The following is a 19,399-nucleotide window of genomic DNA, read 5'->3' on the forward strand; positions in this document are numbered from 1 at the left end:
AGTGGGGCCATGTTTAGCCTCCAAATTTGCCGGGGATTAGTCGGGCTTTGGCCCGGACACCCTTACAAAAAAAAAAAAAAAAAAAAAAACCAATTTCATTTTGATTAGGAACCATGAAACCAATTTCACTAATGAAATCATGTTATTCATTTTTCAAAATGTTTCATTCATTAAAACCAATTTCACTAATGAAATCATATTATTCAGGATCATATTTTTCAAGAAGAGAGACATCTGATTCTTCCAGAGACTAAAGTTGTCTCTAATAAATCGGGGAGGTTTGACAAGAGAGTCGTTATCATGAAAGTTTGTGCTAGTGTTTTACAAAACCATTTTGAAAGGAATAAATTATCTAAAGAAGAATATATAATAAAACAACAATACAATACAATACAAAAACACTGCTCTGATCCCACTTGTTGGTTCCAGCCGGATCTATAAAAGTTTATAGGTAACAGTTTGTAGAAGGGAGGGATGAATACAAATTTTACAGATTGTTTGAGAAAGAAATATGATACAGAACCTATCTAAATAATCTAAGATACACACAAAATTACAGATAACAATAAGAAAAGACTTGCTACAAGAAATAAGGTAAGAAGTAATGTGTTCTTCACTTGTTAAAGTGAGTATTTCTCTTAGACACAGAGTAGAGAGAGAATTAACTTCTTGGGTAAGTTTTGAGTGAGAAAGATGATAGCTGAGAAGAGAACTACTCAGCTATTTATACCCATTGCATTAAGTACAATTAAAAAAGTACAAAACACGTGGCAAGCTTTTAGAGGAAAACTTCTCCTTTGTTACAGTATACAGTCCATTTGGCTGTATATGAACAACCCTCTTTCATAAAGTAGAACATGTTTGGAGTCAAAAAAGTCACTCTGTACTGTACTTTACTTAGAAAGGTATAAGTTTGTCCTTTGTATGCTGAAGGACAAGACAAAAACTATCTTGCTCGACAAGATTCATTTGATTGCTGAACATTGGAATGATGTTAAAGGTCTCATCAGTGTTCGCTGAATCTTGTGCAGATTTCCTACTTGTGTATATGAACTTGTTATTACTAAAAACCTCTTCAGATCAAGTACTTGTTGGTCTCTAATCTTCATCTTATGTCTTTGATATCGTTGAAGGATATGTGGTGCAAGTTTTTTCTTCTTGAAGTATATTGGTATTTGAACGAATTACAATACATGTTCAGCGATCACTGAACATACTTAGTGATGATCGCTGAAACCAAATACAAAAATAATACACTTCAATAGATAAAAGGGATCATCATCAAATCACTGAGAGAGATGATCAACAAATACCTTATTATATTTGGAGAATGTAATTATGTGAATATTAAATTTTGAAAATTTACATATGGCAAGCCATTCAAGAATATCTGAAAGGATCTTTCTCATCAGCCTGGGCGAGAGGGAAAGTTCACCTTAAAATATTCATACAAATCTACAACTGGTAGAGGGAGAGGTCGGGCCAAGGGACGTGGGAGAGGAAAGAATAGTTAACCTGAAATTCAGCCAAACCAGGGTGAACCACTTCAATAGAATGTGAATCAAGAACAGTACAACATCCTGAGTATGTTACTAGGGACATGTTAGCAGAAGAAATGAGCAAGTTGAGAAATACTCTAACTTTTATTTTGGGAGTACCGACCAGGGTGGAAACAGAAAGGGTCGAAATAAATCCACAAGTCCAATCGACAAACACTAGATGGGGCGATATCAAAATGTTTTTAACCAGTAAACCCCAATATCCTCCAGAGAAAGAGACCCTGTGAAGGCAATGTGCTAGTTAAGGGAGATAGAATCTGTATTCAATACCAGTAAGTGTTCTTACGAGGATAGAGTCAGATTTGATGTGTCAATACTAAAGTCTAATGTCTTATAATGGTGGGATGTTGGATCATTAGCAAGACCCAATGTTTTTGCAAACAATGTCTTGGATGGAATTTGTAGACTGATTCAGGGAGCAATTCTACCCAAAAGCGGTAGTCAGAAAATTAGAAGAAGAACTTTTAAATTTAGAACAAGGTAATCAAACGTTACCAGAGTACACTGATAAATTTATTGAGCATTTCTAATTTGAAGAGTACTACATTTCATCAGAATCTCGAAAAGTTGAGAGGTATATCTGGGGATTAAAGCCTTCGATACGAGAATTTGTAATTGCAAGGATCCCTTCAACTTTTCCATTAGCAGTAGATGCGGCAGAAACAACAGAAAGGAACAAGAACGGACAGGGAGAGGATAAAGTAGTTGAGAAAAGGAAATGGGAAGGGTCTTCAACTGAATATAGAAGACCAAAATTTGTAAAAACACAAAATCGTCTTGCCCAACGATATAATGAAAGACCGTGTCAGATATGTCATTGTGTTCATCAAGGTGACTGTAATTTTGAACAGATGAAGTGTTATAGATGTGTGGAGCCAGAGCACTTGTCCAGAAATTTTAGGATTCCTTACCGGTGTTTTTATTGTAATTCTCCCGATCATATTAAGCCAGATTGTCCCTAGTTAAAGGCTCCAGTATTGACTTTCGGTGGAAATACTTCGAGTATGTGTGGGGGAGTCAACATCCGAAGAGGTGAATCAGATAGGGCGAGAGGCCGATCTTTTTAGATGACAAAGGGAGAGGCAGAGGAAACACCCGATGTTGTAACATGTATCTTTCTTATCAACTTCGTATATGCCAAAGTGTTATTTGATTCTGGTGAAAATTATTCATTTGTATCACATTTATTTGCTGGGTGTTTATACGTGAATTTTGTGCCTCTTCACTATAATTTAGTAGTTGATACTACTAATAATAGTCAAATATCTGGTACCCGTGGATTTAATAATTGTCAAATTGAGATTGAGGGGTGTGGGTTACTGATTTGTTTGTTCCCAATGCCAATAAGAGAGTTTGACATTTGTGGTAGGCATGGATTGGTTAGCAGATAATCAGACCAGTATTACATGTAACAAAAATATGATCAACATTGATTTATTGGGGAAATGGTTGATTTTGATTTATGGTGATCGGCGGGATCATCACAACAGCCTGAGTATGGTGAGGAGTTTATATATGCTTACATAGGATGTTGAGGATAATATGCTATCAGGGATTTTGTGGAAAAATTTGGTAGCTACTTTGTAATGTAGCTTTTGTAATTAGTGAGACCAGTTATGTAAATTATATTTCTTGATATGCGGAAATATATGTTTATATGCAAATGTGATCTTAGGGTGTTACACAAAATTTTAAAAAAAATTGATTATCTACATTCTTTTAACAAAAAAACTACATGCAACCGATTAGAGAAGTCTTAAAGTTAAAAAAAAACCTAAATTAGGTCACCATTTCCAAATACTACGCTCTTCAAAACCCTCGCAAAGAAGCGGTATCACTCCCCTTCCACTCCCTATCACCCCATCGTTGTCCTTTCTTCATATTGGCTATAACATTGTTGATCTCAGTCATTGATCTCCCTCCTTTTGATCTATTTTTTAAGGCTACAAGTAGTTTACTTAAGATCTTTCTAGTTAGTTACATGTAGTTTTTTTAGGTTAAAATGATGTAAGTAACCAATTTTAAAAAGTTTGATGGTTTATTTTATTGAAAAAAATGTCTAAGGACTTAATCATTAAAATGAAAAAGTTTAATGGTTTTTCATTCAAAAAATAGTTTAAGCACCTAATCATTTAAAATGAGAAAGTCTGATAACTTTTTCATTCAAAAAATAGTTTAAAGACTTAATCATTTAAAATAGGATAGTTCGTTGGGTTTTCCTAAGCTTTTCCCTTTTAAATAATAGAAAAGTTAAAAAAAAAATCAACGAGCTATCTCATTTTGAATGATTAAGTCTTTGAACTATTTTTTTGAATGAAAAAATCATTAAACTTTCTCATTTTGAATGATTAAGTCTCTAACCTATTTTTTTGAATGGAAAAACCATTAAAATTTCTCTTTTTGAATGATATAATCATTAAACATTCTCATTTTCATTGATTAAAGTTTCTAAACATTTAAAAAAAAATTAATACACCTCTAAAAATTGGTTACGTACATCATTTAGTCCAAAAAAGCTACATTAACCGGCTAGTAAAAGTTCAATAGTTTATTTATTTTTAAAAAAATTAAGGTCTTAATCATTTAAAATATGAAATTTAATGGTTTTTTAATTCAAAAAAATAGTTGAGGGACTAAATCATTCGAAATGAGAAAATTTAATCATTTTTTATTCAAAAAAATAGTTTAAGAACTAAACCATTCAAAATGATGAAGTTTTTTTAGACTTTTCTCTTTAAATAAAATATATCTTCTATGAATTTTTTTTTTCACACATTAATGACAAGACCTTTTTGTTAGATTTTTAATATATAATTTAATCCAATATCAACCTAAAAAATGCATATAACATTTAACGGTGCTAATTAAAAGTGCATATCGTCACTTGAAATTAGCTAGAAAAACGACAATGTGGGTCCACCGATGGTCTTTTCTTGAAAGATAACAAAATTTTATATATTCTACGAATCAAGACCATTTATACATGGAACATAAATAATAATGGTACTAATTCAAATTCTTGAAAGGATTTTATTTTGAATTGAAGACAAGAGAATGATTGATTATATCGTCATTATCATTATATTTATACTTATATGCAAAAAGGCATTTAACAACTTATGCTAGCGTCAAAAATCGTTATTCCTTCTATGAGGCATTTAAAGGGCATCATCGTGACTTGACTTAAATTTGATTCTATTTTTTGATTTTTAGAATAAATATAACTAGATTTTGACGTAATTTATTCTAATTCTTAAATATTATAATCAATATTTGTTGATTTTTAGAATAAATATAACTAGATTGTGACGTAATTTATTCTAATTAAAATTCTTAAAAATTATAATAAAAGACATACATTTAAATACTTTTACGTATGTTTTATGTAGATACATATGTAGCAGATGCCTCCAAATACATACTGAGAATTTGTGTTTCAACCATCATAATTAATGGCATTTGAATAAATACCATTCTTTGGTATATTTAATCTTTAGAACAAAACACATTCTTTTTTAGCTTTGAAAACAACATGATATGATCGATCCACTAATTAAAAATGCTTCATGAATTTTCGTTCATGGTTTAAATTCTTATCCCTTTCACCCTCCCACTAGGGTTCCAATGGAGTTACAAGTTATAGCCTATGTTATCATTCTATTTTTTTTATTTTATTTTTCATATAATCGATCATAATAAATGAACCTTATTCTATTTCATATATATTTTAATTGTAGTTGATAAATAATAATAAATATATGTAAATATCTCAATTGTTTAATAATATTAGAGGGGTATTCGTGCAATCCAGCGAGATATATCTCGATTTTAGTGTTTCGTTTTATTCTTTGTCTTTTATGTGGTTTTGAAAAAAATGATAATGTTTTAATTTTTTTAATAAAATATAGATACAATAAAATTTTGAAAAAGAATATATCGATATTAGTATCAAATTAACTATTTAAAAGTTCTCGTTTTTCTTTGAGTAATTTCTTTTACCACAACTCATCTGTTGATTCTTCAACATCAGTCGATTCAGACTCCACTTAGTTTCATCCAAACTTCATTGTTATCAAATTCTTCTTCTTCGTCGTTGTAGTCCTCTTCTTGTCCAAAAAAAGAATCTTGAGCCCGCATTCAATTTTTTTTTGTTATAATACCATATTATGTGTAATTCAATTTTTACTATAATTTAATTAAATTTAATAATAAAACAATTTGTTTTTGGTTTAATAATATAACTTTTTATAAAGATAATAACTAACTATTTATTTAGAACTCAATGATTATCCTAATTATATTTTAGATTTTTTTATAATTAAAATGATATGTTTATATCGTATATGATTATGTTTATCCTTATACAAATTTAATCATGAAGCTTCAATCAGTTGTACTCAGGGTCGGCCCTATAGGTGGACAGCCTGGGCGGCGGCGCAGGGCATCCCAAACCCAAGGGCATTAAATAGTCCTTGTATAGTCATTAAAAATTAAATGGAATTGTTACTAGAAATATTTGAACCCGTGTCATCTAATATTGTCAGGAGAATTTTATCAATGAACTTGAGATTATTTTGTTTATATTTATCTAGATTTCGTTTTTAATACTCCGTTTCCTATTGCCCAATTTCTTTTTTTCACTTCCAGTTAATACTTAAATTTCATTTTTGACGTGCTTTTACAACAATAAATATTTATTTCAAATAAATTTAATGGCACAAGTATATTTGTACAATTTATTATTTTAAGAAGACTTATAATAATATTTCAAAACTTATTATTTTTGTTATGTATATAACTTCGTCAAACATGTTTATTCAAGAAATTGGGTGTGGATTTCTTGCTCAGTATAGGGCATCTCATCATCACCAAAATTCCATTTTTTTTTCAATTTTCACACAATTTACTACAATTTTACACCAACTGATGTTGGTGAAATATACAACAAATTTGGTATTTAATATTTATGTAAGTTTGATGTCTATATAATTTTAATTTCTTTGATTACAAATTATAATACCCCAATACCACATTTGCATATAAACAATATATTTCCCTATATCAAGAAATACAACTTTACACATTCGGTCCCAAATATATACAAAAACTACAATACAACAGTAGCTACCAATTATTTTCACATATTTCAGTACAAAACTTGTATACATAACAAATATTCAAATTCAAAAGATAACGCATCTTCCCAACATCCCATGCAAACAAATATAAATTCTTCACAATTTTTCCGTCCTTTGCCTGACTGTGCTCGACCTGTAATGCAAATTTTCATAACATCAAAATAAAGGTTAAACCTAAAGGTCTAGTGAAAAATCCTTTTTATTGCTATTACAGGGTGAAAATCATCAAAACATTTTTGAAACACCAATCTCTAAAAATTAACATATGAACAACAAATATCGCATCAAACCTCAATATATCACACCATACAGATGAGACAATTCAACTCCTCTCGTCCCAAAGATGAGACAACCCAACTCCTATCGTCAAAAAGATGCGAGAACCCCAAGTTCTCTCATCCCAAAGACGCGGTAACCCAAGTTCTCTCATCCCTAAGATCGGAGAACCAAAGTTTTCTCGTCACAAAAATGCGAGAACCCCAAGTTCTCTCGTCCCAAATAGGGGTGAGCAGCGAAACCGGGTACCTGTTTGCAGAACCAGAACCGCCTTGGAACCGCCGGTTCCGGAACCTGAACCGATATGAGTGGTTCCGGTTCCTAAAATACGGAACCGATTGAGAACGGTTCCGGTTCCGGTTCTCAATTTTTCGGAACCGTTACCCGCCGGGTACCCGCCAGGACCGATTCCGGGACCGGGTACCCGGAACCGGCGGGTACCCTGAACCGGAACCGGCGGGTACCCAGTGTTTTTCAATAAAAAAATAATTAATTTTTTTTAATACCAAATGTATATTATGTTACATCTTCAAAGGACGTGGTCATCTTCATTCTTCATCAACTTTCTAATTCTACTAAACTACACTTCATAGTATGTAATCGTTAAGTTTTGAACATTTACAATTATAGTATGTAATCGTTAAACTTTGAATATTTTCTATTAGTCTATTATGGTTTATAATCGTTAAACAATATTTGTAACCATTATTCCGTATAATTTGTATTCTTGTTTATTTAATTTAGTGTTTTGGCAATGTTTTATTTTTTATTTCTAAATAACAAAATTTTAATATTTTAGGAAGCGGGTACCCGGAACCGGAACCGGTTCCCGGCGGTTCCGGTTCCGGTTCCAAAAATTCAAGAACCGCTCTAACCGGTTCCGGTTCCGGTTCCAATATCTCAAGAACCGCCGGTTCCGGTTCCGAATCCTGTAAAAAAGGGCGGGTACCCGCCTATGCTCACCCCTAGTCCCAAAGACGTGATAACCCCAAGTTCTCTCGTCCTAAAAACGCGAGAACCCATGATTAAAAATTATCATTCACAGAACAATTGATTGTGCCACCCTAATTCCAATATACTTTGTTCCTGATTATATCACCCTTATTACAAATTTTCTGAGCTCCTGATTATGTCACTCTCATTACAAAATATACATCTCTCCAGATTATGTCACTCTTATTCCCATCAGTTAAAAATAACATATCAAAACCCAAAAATTATGCTAATAAATAGCACATAATCATTCAAAATCTTATGTAACAATCAGATGGAAGTCTTTATCAGGATACAATTAATCAGATAAAAGCACAAAATCTTTCTTCTCTTCTTCATCTGTTTGGCTCGAACCAAGAATAAAAGTTCCACCAACTTTTTACTCTTCTTATCTCCAAACATTTAAAAAAATGAAAAGAAACACATATATGTAACATGAGGTCGTTGGTGATAGGGGTGCTCATGGGTTGAGTTGATCAGGTTGAGGACATTTGAACAACTCAACTCAATGCTTGCGGTTTGGAAAAATCTTAACCCAACCCAACCCAAACCAAAGTGCAACACAACCCAACCCAATCCGAACGGGTTGATACTTTGGTATATTAAAATATTCTTCTAACCTTGAATATATTATTTCTCTACTCATAATTTTTTTTCATCATCAACCATTTGATACAACTTATTCATATTTCTTACGTATATTACATTCAGTTAATTTTCTCAATTTACATATATATGTTCACAGTTACTCAATGAGTTACATAGAGATATGAATAGATTAAAAATATGTGTATATGAAAAGCATGCATGATAGTGTAATTGTCTAATGTATATATTAATAGAAATTCAACAATCATATTAAATTCAAGAAATAAAATGATATCGGGTTAATCGGGTTGGGTTGGGTTCAAATAATAATAACCCAATATCAACCCAATACCTACGGTTTGACAATTTTACAACTCGATTACACATCGGGTTGCTTTGGGTTGTGTACGTTATTTCGCGTTGGGTTAGGTTGGGTTGATCGGGTTGGTCGGGTTTTTAAGCACCCCTAGTTGGTGATTAAAAAGTTAAAAACCAAATATCAAAAACACACCCCTGAACTTTCAAACTATTTTTAAAACAACCTCCCAACTTATATAACCATTAAACCGGGATATCACATTATCCTCCCCTTAGAAGAATTCTAACATGTTTGTGTATGAGCTGAATTCAAGGGGAAGCATCACAATCATTATTCAATCTGATATGAATCTCAAGTATATTTTTTTTTATTAACCTGGATATCCAACCCGCTATGCGAGCCGACTAATCCCAGAACGACCACCTGCTTTGCAGATAACCCGGAGTTACCGCATTTGAACCTCCGTGGACACAAGGGGATTTTTATTCCTCCTTGGATTTAAACTTGAGACTTCCAGGTACTTTTGACCTTTGGAGCCAAGCTCAAACCAATCGGGCACCACCCTTGTGGTTATCTCAAGTATATATTTCTGAACTTTAAATCTCAATATGATTAGAAGAGGGACAACTTCTGAGTATATCAAAATGTTTTCTTAAATGTTCAAACCACTTCTTTGATCTCAAAAAGATTTTATGATTCTAAGAAGTGTGGCTTTAAATATTTTTCATTTTATTTTTATATGAATTGAGTATTATCTCTGATCAGGTATTTCTTTGAGTTAATACTTGCGTATTTTCTCTTCTGATATAATTTTAACACCATGATTCATATGTTATTCAAATTGTTATTATCACGTCTCTAAATTTCAAAATTCATTTTTTGTGATAATACACTCGTTTGTATTCAAATGTGTTTTCAAAATTTATTGAAAATAACTCTTCATTGATAAACACTTCATAATTCCTTGAATATTATATATGTAAATTTGTTCGTACAGATCTTCGTTCATTTCTCTCTATACAATTTGAAATTTAAATAATTCTTTAAATATTCATCGTGTGCTTAACTACAATATATTTATAATATCAAGTTTTATGAGCTTAACTGAATATATTTTTCATTGAGCTTACATGCAAAATTCTTAGGTGAGACTGAGTGCTTATCAGATAAACCTCTATGGACTATCAGAATCGATAGCCTTATCCAAGAGGACAACCATATTGAGTGAGCTTATATGAAAATGGGTTTGTGTATTGAGCTAAAAATATAAAAGAGAGGGGGTAGTTGATGTGAGCTGAAAAGAATTAAATGAGAGTCGTGTACATGATTAAAAGAATATCATAATCCTGATCCATCCATTATAATCTGGGCAAACGCATAATCTATTAGTTCTCAGTTCTTTCGAGACTAATATTGAAAAAGGCAAAGCCCATGTCATCTCTTGTTTAAAAACCCCACCAACTACTTATTTATCTCTCAAAACATAAGTGTTTCATTAACACATGGGCAATGCAGCTCATAATCTATCGGTTTCTCATTTGGAGAATACTGATATTGAAAAAGAATGATATATGTCTCCCCCCCCCCCCTTCAAGTATTTTTTATCACAATTTGAGTCTGGTAAATTCGTGTAGTCCACACTTTTTATCAATTTGAGCTTCTTCAAAAGAATTAGTTGCTTTATCTTTTCTACAATGCACAAATTTTATAGAATCTGTTATTCTATTTTAACATTCATAGATACGCTTTTTCAAGCTATTAATGATTGATTGAAGTACCTGTGAGATGAACATAAAAAAGTCTCATATACAAAATACTTCGGTTGTACTTAATATATATATATTGTATTCATAGGTCAATCTTTTTATAAAAGTTTGATAACATGTTCATAAGTTGAATCTGGTTTTTCCCTAAATCATAATCTATAAAGATTAAAAAAGTGAATTTGAAAAGATTTTCTTATCATTCTATGAATTGACGACATACTTTTCTGAATCATTCATTTCGAAGTATGATGTTTATGTTCATCATTCACATTATAAGGGGGAGTATATATCAAATGAATGGATCTATCTGAGTTTTTTCTGAAAAAAGGGGAAGTGAAGCTTAAAAATTTAAAGGAGAGAAGAAAAATGAATGAAGATTATTGTCAAAGGAACATTATTGTTGATTGCATAAAATTATTGTCAAACTATGATTAAGGGGGAGTTACTGTAAGAAAGGAGAGACAGAAGAAGAGTATTTCAAAGCAAAGGTAATGTTTGTTTCAAAGGGGGATATTGAAAGAAAATTGAAGATATTTGCAAAGAAATATTACAAGTACTGTATCTATAAAGTTCAGGAGAGATTGTTGAAACAAAGTTGTTTGTTCAAGATTGTTCTTTGAAGAAGATTATCAAAGACTGGGGAAGATTGTTAAAGACCTTAAAGATTTTGAAGGAAGCTTTGTTCAAAGAAAATTTTTCTATAGAGAGAGATTGTATAAAGCCTTGAAAGATCAAATCTGTCAAAGTTTAACTTCTGAATGAATTCTGAAGACCATTAATGAAGATTTAAAGATCTGAAAAATTTGTTGTTTTTGGACTTGAATCAAAGGGGGAGATTGTTAGTATAAAATTGTTGTATTCAAGTCCTTGAGCTTAAAGTGTTTTAATATGCTTTGTAATGTAGCTTTACATGCTTTATAGTTAGTATTGTTCCCTTGTAATCTTGTAGTGTAAATAGGGTGCTTGGTTCGTTTTATTAGTTAGCATCTTAAGAGAATTGTATCCGGCCGTAGTAATGAGAGACATCTGTGAGATCAAGAACATCTTGTACTCAAACTTACATCAATGACATGTCAACTTAATCATTTTCTAAATCTGTGTTCTTGAATCTTGCTTAATTGACTGTTTGTGACTTGAATATGGGCTAACAAGGATATTATTAAAAAGATATATAACTTAAGAATATGAAATCTACTTTTAAAAATTTATTTGATGCAAAAAATAATATAATGCGTCATTAGAATTGAACTACTACAGTTTATACAATTTTACACTATTTTATTGGAAGAAGTTGACAAATTGTGCAAATCATTGGATATGGACTAACACCATTTGAACACTTTTATAAAACCTAAAATATATTGGCATCTTTTTTCTGGTTGGGGCATGTTTTAACGTTTCCACCCAGGCCATCAAATACAAAATCTACTTGTAATCTTGAATTTTGAAGTAATACGCATCAATAAACAGTACTTTATGCATAAAAAATGACGGTCATACGCTGTATTTTGGACAAAATGCCGGTGTAGCGGTGTTATCAACAGCAAGAAGTTTTAAGCTCAAAATTCGAATTATTTACTTGGTGCTAAGGGTTGTAAATTCAGATATAGATTGATGGTCATTAGTATTAGGACTGTATGCAAAAGAAATGGTGAAAAACAGTGTTAGAATGAGCCAATCTGACCGGGTAAATTTTAGTCTTGAAAACGTTTAAAAACTGGGATTTTAAACTCGAATTTAGAAGGTTATATATCATGAAAATTTATGATTCTTCTTTTTGGGGTTTAAGAAATAAGGAAAAACGAAGAGAAAACGTGGAAAGGGTCCGATTCCAATTTTCCCGGTACCGGCACCGGCGGCGGAAGGCAGGTTGGCAGCAAGGCTTCTTGGCTGTGTTTTCTATTGGGCCCTTTCCTGGGGTTGGGTCAATGCTGATGGTGGGCTTTCCTTATTGAATTTAAAGTATAACCATAAATGTGGTGTCTAATTGGTTTGAGTTTGGACTTCAAAGATCAAAATTGTCTATAGGTCCCAGGTTTAAATCTAAAGAAGAATAAAAATCTCTTTATGATCACGGAGGTTCAAATGTGGTGACTTTGAATTACCCGCAAAACAGTTGGTCGTCCTAAGATTAGTCCGTTCGAATAGAGGGTTGGATATTTAGTTTAATAAAAAAAAAGTGTAGAAATAAGCTTCTTATTTATTTTATTAATTTGTTTTTAACTAGTTTTAGGGATATAATTAATTAATATCATTTCTATTTTAGTTTATATATTAGTTTTAAATTTCAGGCTTAATTAATATATTGATATAATTTGGGAATTCAGCTTATTTATATGTTAATTCCTGAGGGTATTATATTAAATCATTGAATCTAATTAAATGATTTAATAATTGGATTAAAGTGTTGTAATTGAGTTTCATAATTAAGAAGGGTAAAGATGAACTATTTGGGACAAATTATAAAACTTGGACTTGGAGTTGACTTTCGGTCGGGTAGGGTTTAGTCATAATTGACTTTGTTGTCTTTTTGGCAAAATTCGATTGTTTATGGTGCATATTTTGTAGGTCATGAAACATAAACTATCACTAATCGATCTAGACGTAAGTGAGTTTTCATGGTATTTTAACTAGGATGCACGCTTATGTATAAGTTACTTGAGCATGAAGAATTAATCCGACACATATTTTATGCACAATATTATTTTTACATACATGTTTATGGGCTTTTGATGCATGTATGTAATTTTATTAGGGGGTTGCAAGCTATATGTTTACTGTTTTCAAACATCACTAGCATGCTATAAATGGGTCATTATTTTTCAATGGATTCAATCGGGTATGAGATTTGGGTCAATATGTCAAACGAGAAGGTATACCCTAGGGATAAGTGATTGGACAAAAGTGAGTTGTATAACTCGTGAAATGTTAGTGACAATATGACTATTACCAATGAGATAGTTTATAATATCTCGTCGTTATTTAAAGGTTTTTTTGAAACAAGTATGCATATTATTATTTGGGTGTTTTGTTTGTTATTATATCTTATGGGACATGCATATTTGTGCATGAAAACCATGAACTCACTGAACTATATAAAGCTAACTATTAATATGCGTCACAGGAACACGAAGTTCAAACGTGGACAATGACATGTTCATGCCTAGTGAGTTATATTTATGTTGATTAAGTATTAGATTTTATGTACAGATTTTATTTTTGAATTTGTATGTAATGTAACCCGGTATGGGACAAGTTTAGAGTTGGGACAAGGCTTTATTAGCAATTATGTTTTGGGATTATTTAGGGGCCGTTTACCAAACACTTAGCTAGTAAGCACTTACCGGTAAATTTAACATCATCATTTACTTACCGGATAAAATTTTAATCCACCAAAAAGGTATCGTAATGCAATAATTTACCCAATAAGCGCTTACCATGGTAAGAGTCGTCGCATTCGCTTACCAGGTAAGACTCTTGGTCCTTGTCTCGCTCTTACCGGGTAAGATTCTTGATGTCAAACATGTCCTCTTTGCTTCCCAAGAGATTGGATTTAGGTAAAAGGACCTTTTACCATATGCATCCAGTAAGGTAAAATGACTTAGTGTTCACTTACCCAAGTAAACGTTTGGTAAACGTCCCTTAATGTTATTTATTGAGAAGGACATGGCACAACTCATTACAAAAATGAAGGTGTTTACACAAATTCTTCAACTTTTAAGTCTGTTAAAATTGGTTAAGATGTGAGAAACTTTAACTTTTCAGTACTTACAACCTTTTTCCCAAAAAAGGTTGCACGTACATGCTCGTATTTGAGCATAAAAAATGAATTAAGCTACAAGAACATAATGAAAAGAGTATGCATGTTTGATAGGAGAATATTAGAACAATCATTCCCTCAAGAAAAGTGATTCATAATTGGGCAATCACTCGACATATTCTATTCTATGTATTAAACGTCACTTTATATTTCTTTATAAAAAATCCTTGAGGAAAAAAGAAGGGTTCCAACATATATTTTTTTTAAATGTCGAAATCTAATTAATCACATGAGACTCTTAACTCAAATGATCATCATTAGCAATTTTTGGCAAATCAGCTTCAAATGATGTTCCATTTGATAGATTGAATCTACAAATAGGTTTGATTAGTTTGTCAATATTACTTTAAACTCAAATTGTATATGAAGAAGGCTTAATTTAATTATCAGATATTTTAGTTTTAAGACGAAGAGGCTCTGCTCGACAGCAGGATCATGTCTCATGCAAGACTTCTTTCGTCTATACAGATTTAAGAAAATATATTTTTGGAACAATTAATATAATTATCATTAAAGTGCATGTTTTGAAAGTAAAGGAAGTGGCTCTAGGGTTGTTTTCTTAAACTCCAATTTTACATATTTATCAGATAAACGTGGGCTTTACTTCAGACTTGAAAAATGATCATATAAACTTATTCTTAAAAGCATTACAACAAAATTAATTTTATAGGGCGTAAAAATATCTAAATGTCCTAATAGAATACATTATAACTATGATGCATTCTATCTAATAATGTTACAATAAATTTATAGGAAGTTTCTGATTGTTTTAACAAATTTTAGAACACTTTTAAATAAAAGTTCGTATTAACATCTTATAAGACACTTTTAAGAAACATCTTATAAGTATCTGTTTTTATAGGACACTTGAGATAATAACATGTAAAATAGCTATCATGACACTTTATTCTAAAGCGTCATAAAAAATTTGTTGAAATGCCTAAACACAACATATAAACATAGGGGTTGTTTACCAAACACTTATCCGGTAAGCGCTTATCGATAAAATTTAACACTATCACTTACTTACGGGGTAAGACTTTAGTTCACGAAAACGGCATTGTATGCAACAATTTACTAAGTAAGCGCTTACCATGGAAAAAGTCGTCGCCTTCACTTACCAGGTAAGACTCTCGGTCCTTGTCTCCTTCTTACCGGGTAAGATTCTTGGTCCCTGCAATATTCATTCGGTAAGGCAATGTGACTTGGTAAGCGTTTACTCAGTAAGCGTTTGGTAAACGGTCCTATACCATAACATTTTTAAATAGAATACTTTTTGGTTTGGTCCTATGAAATCTTTTATTATGCTTATAGTTATTTATCATTTACTTATTATATATAAAAAATATTTATAGCAAATTATAAATATTAATTATTAATTTACATTTTTCATATTAATTTTAATTTTTTAATTGATATATTTCAGTAACATATTTAATTTACATTTTTCCATATTAATTTTAGTTTTTTAATTTATATACTTCAATAGCATAAACAAAAATTTATACAACGATAATCACAAGGGTTGTGCCTGATTGGTTTATGTCTGGCTCCAAAGATCAAAAGTACCAGGAGGTTACATGTTCAAATCAAAAAAGGAACAAAAATCTCCTTGTGGCCACGAAGGTTCAAATGTGGTGACTCCGGGTTATCTACAAACAGATGGTCGTCTTATGATTAGTCGGCTCGCATAGTGGGTTGGATATCCAGGTTAATAAAAAAAATTATACAACGATTAAAAGGATACAATATTACATAAATATTTAACTTATTAAAAAGTAATATAAAATAATAAATAGTAAAATAGATTCTTCGTAATCGTGATTCGACCAAACATGTTCCACCATGTCAACATGAAATTGATAATGGATCTCATTTGAGCGAATCTCAGAACTTCTTTGAAGATATTCTTGGTCGTTGTAATATGCGAGTGGAATCTTGAAATGTTTGTATCCAGTCATCTACTATATCGTCGACCGAATTAATCAACATGTCATATTCATCTTCAATAATGACATTATACAAATTAATATATGTATGTATAATATCTGTTAAATATTTTTTCTTTGAGTGCCTAATGTAATCTTTACTTTTCACCATACAATTCTTCTACTAAATATATTATTAGATATGTTTGCAACAATTTCAGTTGTGACACCTGAAAATGGAGTAAATAAATAAACATGAAAAGAAAAGAAAAATAAAATAAAACTGGTTTCTATTTTATTGGACCAGAAATATGAAGGAAAACGTGAAATAATGTCATTTAATGAAAGTGAAAAGTGTATAAAATACTTTATGTTCGGACTAAAAATTAAAGAAAATGTCATATCAGTGGCGAAAAGTGTAATGTTGGCTAAAGTATTGAAGTCATGGGGCCGGATGTCATTTATCTCATAGTTTAGGGGCGGTCAAATCTCAACTTCCTCGTTATTGAGGGACCTGTTTTTACCAAAGGTACAAGTTTGTTTGAGAATCAAATTTTGAAAACCACGGCTAATCTTAAGAGGCTCCTATTGGGTCGATTTGTCAATTATTAAGATAAAAAAAATTCAGATAAATGAAGGTAACTGACTAGAGAACATCTTGGTTCAAGAAATCGAGATTTGGTCAAGTACTGAGAGAGAAATCGGGAGTTGAAGTTCGAGTCAAAAATCTCGGTTTATCGACGACTTGACCAAAATACTCGACCAAATTTAGCGTTTTTTTATGTATAACTTTGTTTTTTTCAGTCCTCTATCGAACATTAATAGTCTTATGTTTCAAATTTTTGTTTAGAAAGTCTAACTTTGAGCTTGTTTAACAGATTTTCGAGTGATTTTAAAAACTAAACTTTAAATGAGAAAATGAGACTCAATACTTGATGATTTTTGTTCTTATGGTTGAGGAAAATTATTTTCTGGTGTTATAGATAAAGAATCGTCAAGAACAACGAAAGAAACAAGCTCAAACGAACAAAAAAATGTTACCCGCACAGGTGGGACATGTTAGGCATGAGGTCGGGTCCGGATCTGGGTTTAAGCATGGGTGAGGTAGCCGACAGGGTAGATCCACAAGTCATGGGCTCGGATCCAGGTTGCAGTAACTTGGGAAATGCTTAGTTGTTGAGGTTAACATTTTAGTCCATTCAGCCTTTAAATCCTTTTAGACTTTATCTAATTAATTGGACCAAATACAGCCTTTAAATCCTTGTTAGTGGAATGTTTAATCAATATTTTAACTTATATTAGATTATTAATTAATTTCTAAGGATGTGTTTATGAAATTATTTAATTTAATTTAAATGACGGATTTGAAACATAAATAATAAATTACTTAAAAAATACAAAATAAATAATAAATCATAGAAAGCAAGGGTAGAATGAGGAAACAAAAATACAACACTGGGGTATTATTTAGTATTAGTAGGTGCTAAACATTCCACTAACAATGTTTATAAAGCGTAGAAGAATGAATGAAGTAGTACTCCACTTGCTTTTTGGTCTCTACTTTCCACCACCAAATAATAATAAAGGGATCCGATACTAATCCACTTCTATAATTTCAAAAAAGGAAACTATTTCAATTACAACCATGAACTACTTAATTATTAATTCTAAAACACCATGATATCTTGGTAGCATACAAGCAAATCCAATTCTCACCTACCCCCCCTATATATATATATATATATATATAGATAAATAGATAGATAGATATATAGACTTGGGATCATGTGAGACCAGCCTGTTTTTGTGAGACCCGTGAGACCACCTTCTTACACTTGAAACTTCACAGCAAAATGCTGTGAAGGTTCGACTTTTTTCTAACCTTCACAGTGTTTTTGCTGTGAAGTTTACGTGTAAAAATGTGGTCTCACGGGTCTCACGAAAACAGGCTAGTCTCACGCGAACCCAACCTTATATATATTAATCAAAAAAGAAAGAAGAGGAGTTCTTCTTTCTTAATCTTCTAAGATGTCTAAAAGAATAATTCTTATATATATATATATATATATATAGAGAGAGAGAGAGAGAGAGAGAGAGAGAAGTGATCAAATGAAAACCATCATCATTTGTGTAAACTATGTAAACCAATCTCATTCATTTATTTTCTTGATCAATGGTCAATATTAGTTTAGTTTATATTAAGAAATAAAAAAAATAAAAGTTTATTTTATAATTCGTAAAAGGGCAAAAAGGTAAAACAGAAATTATGAAGATACACTTGCTAATCGACACTTTCCTTGAATATTTCCCCTTTCATCGCTTTCCTTTCTTTCAATTAGGTGCTTGATTCCATTCGATTAAGAAATATACGATTAGCTTAATCGATCGATACTGAGTATTTTGAAGAAAAATGGTGGACGATAATGGAGGTATGAATTTTTTATGCACAAAACAATGAAATCGATAGCAATTGAGGAGTTTAACCTGTTTCATTGACAGGTAGGAGGCGATTCAGTCACAGATTAAGGGAGAATTCACTATCTATGAATCTGCATCACTGTCTATGAATCTTACTCTGTGGATGAACACAATCTGTATCATTATCTATGAATCTTACAATCTTTATCACTGTCTATGAACCTTACAATCTGTATATGAAATGGTTTCACTATATATGAAATGGTTTCACTGTCTATGATATGGTTTCACTGTCTATGAATCTTACAATCTGTATCACTATCTATGAATCTTACAATCTGTATATGAAACTGTTTCATTGTATATGAAATTGTTTTACTGTTTATGAAATCGTTTCACTATCTATGAAATGTTTTCATGAATTTGCTTCACTATTATGATAATGTTTTCGGTTCATGAATCTCTGTTTTAGTTGTGAATCATTTTTTAGAATATGGTACTGATTTTGTGGATCAACCAATAAACGATTTTGATCTTCATATTCTAAATCCGTATAAACCTTTAAAACAAATAAAACATATTTAATTTTTAAAA

This window comes from Cynara cardunculus (assembly GCF_001531365.2).
Source record: "Cynara cardunculus var. scolymus isolate 2C chromosome LG 1, CcrdV1, whole genome shotgun sequence".
Taxonomy (NCBI): domain Eukaryota; kingdom Viridiplantae; phylum Streptophyta; class Magnoliopsida; order Asterales; family Asteraceae; genus Cynara; species Cynara cardunculus.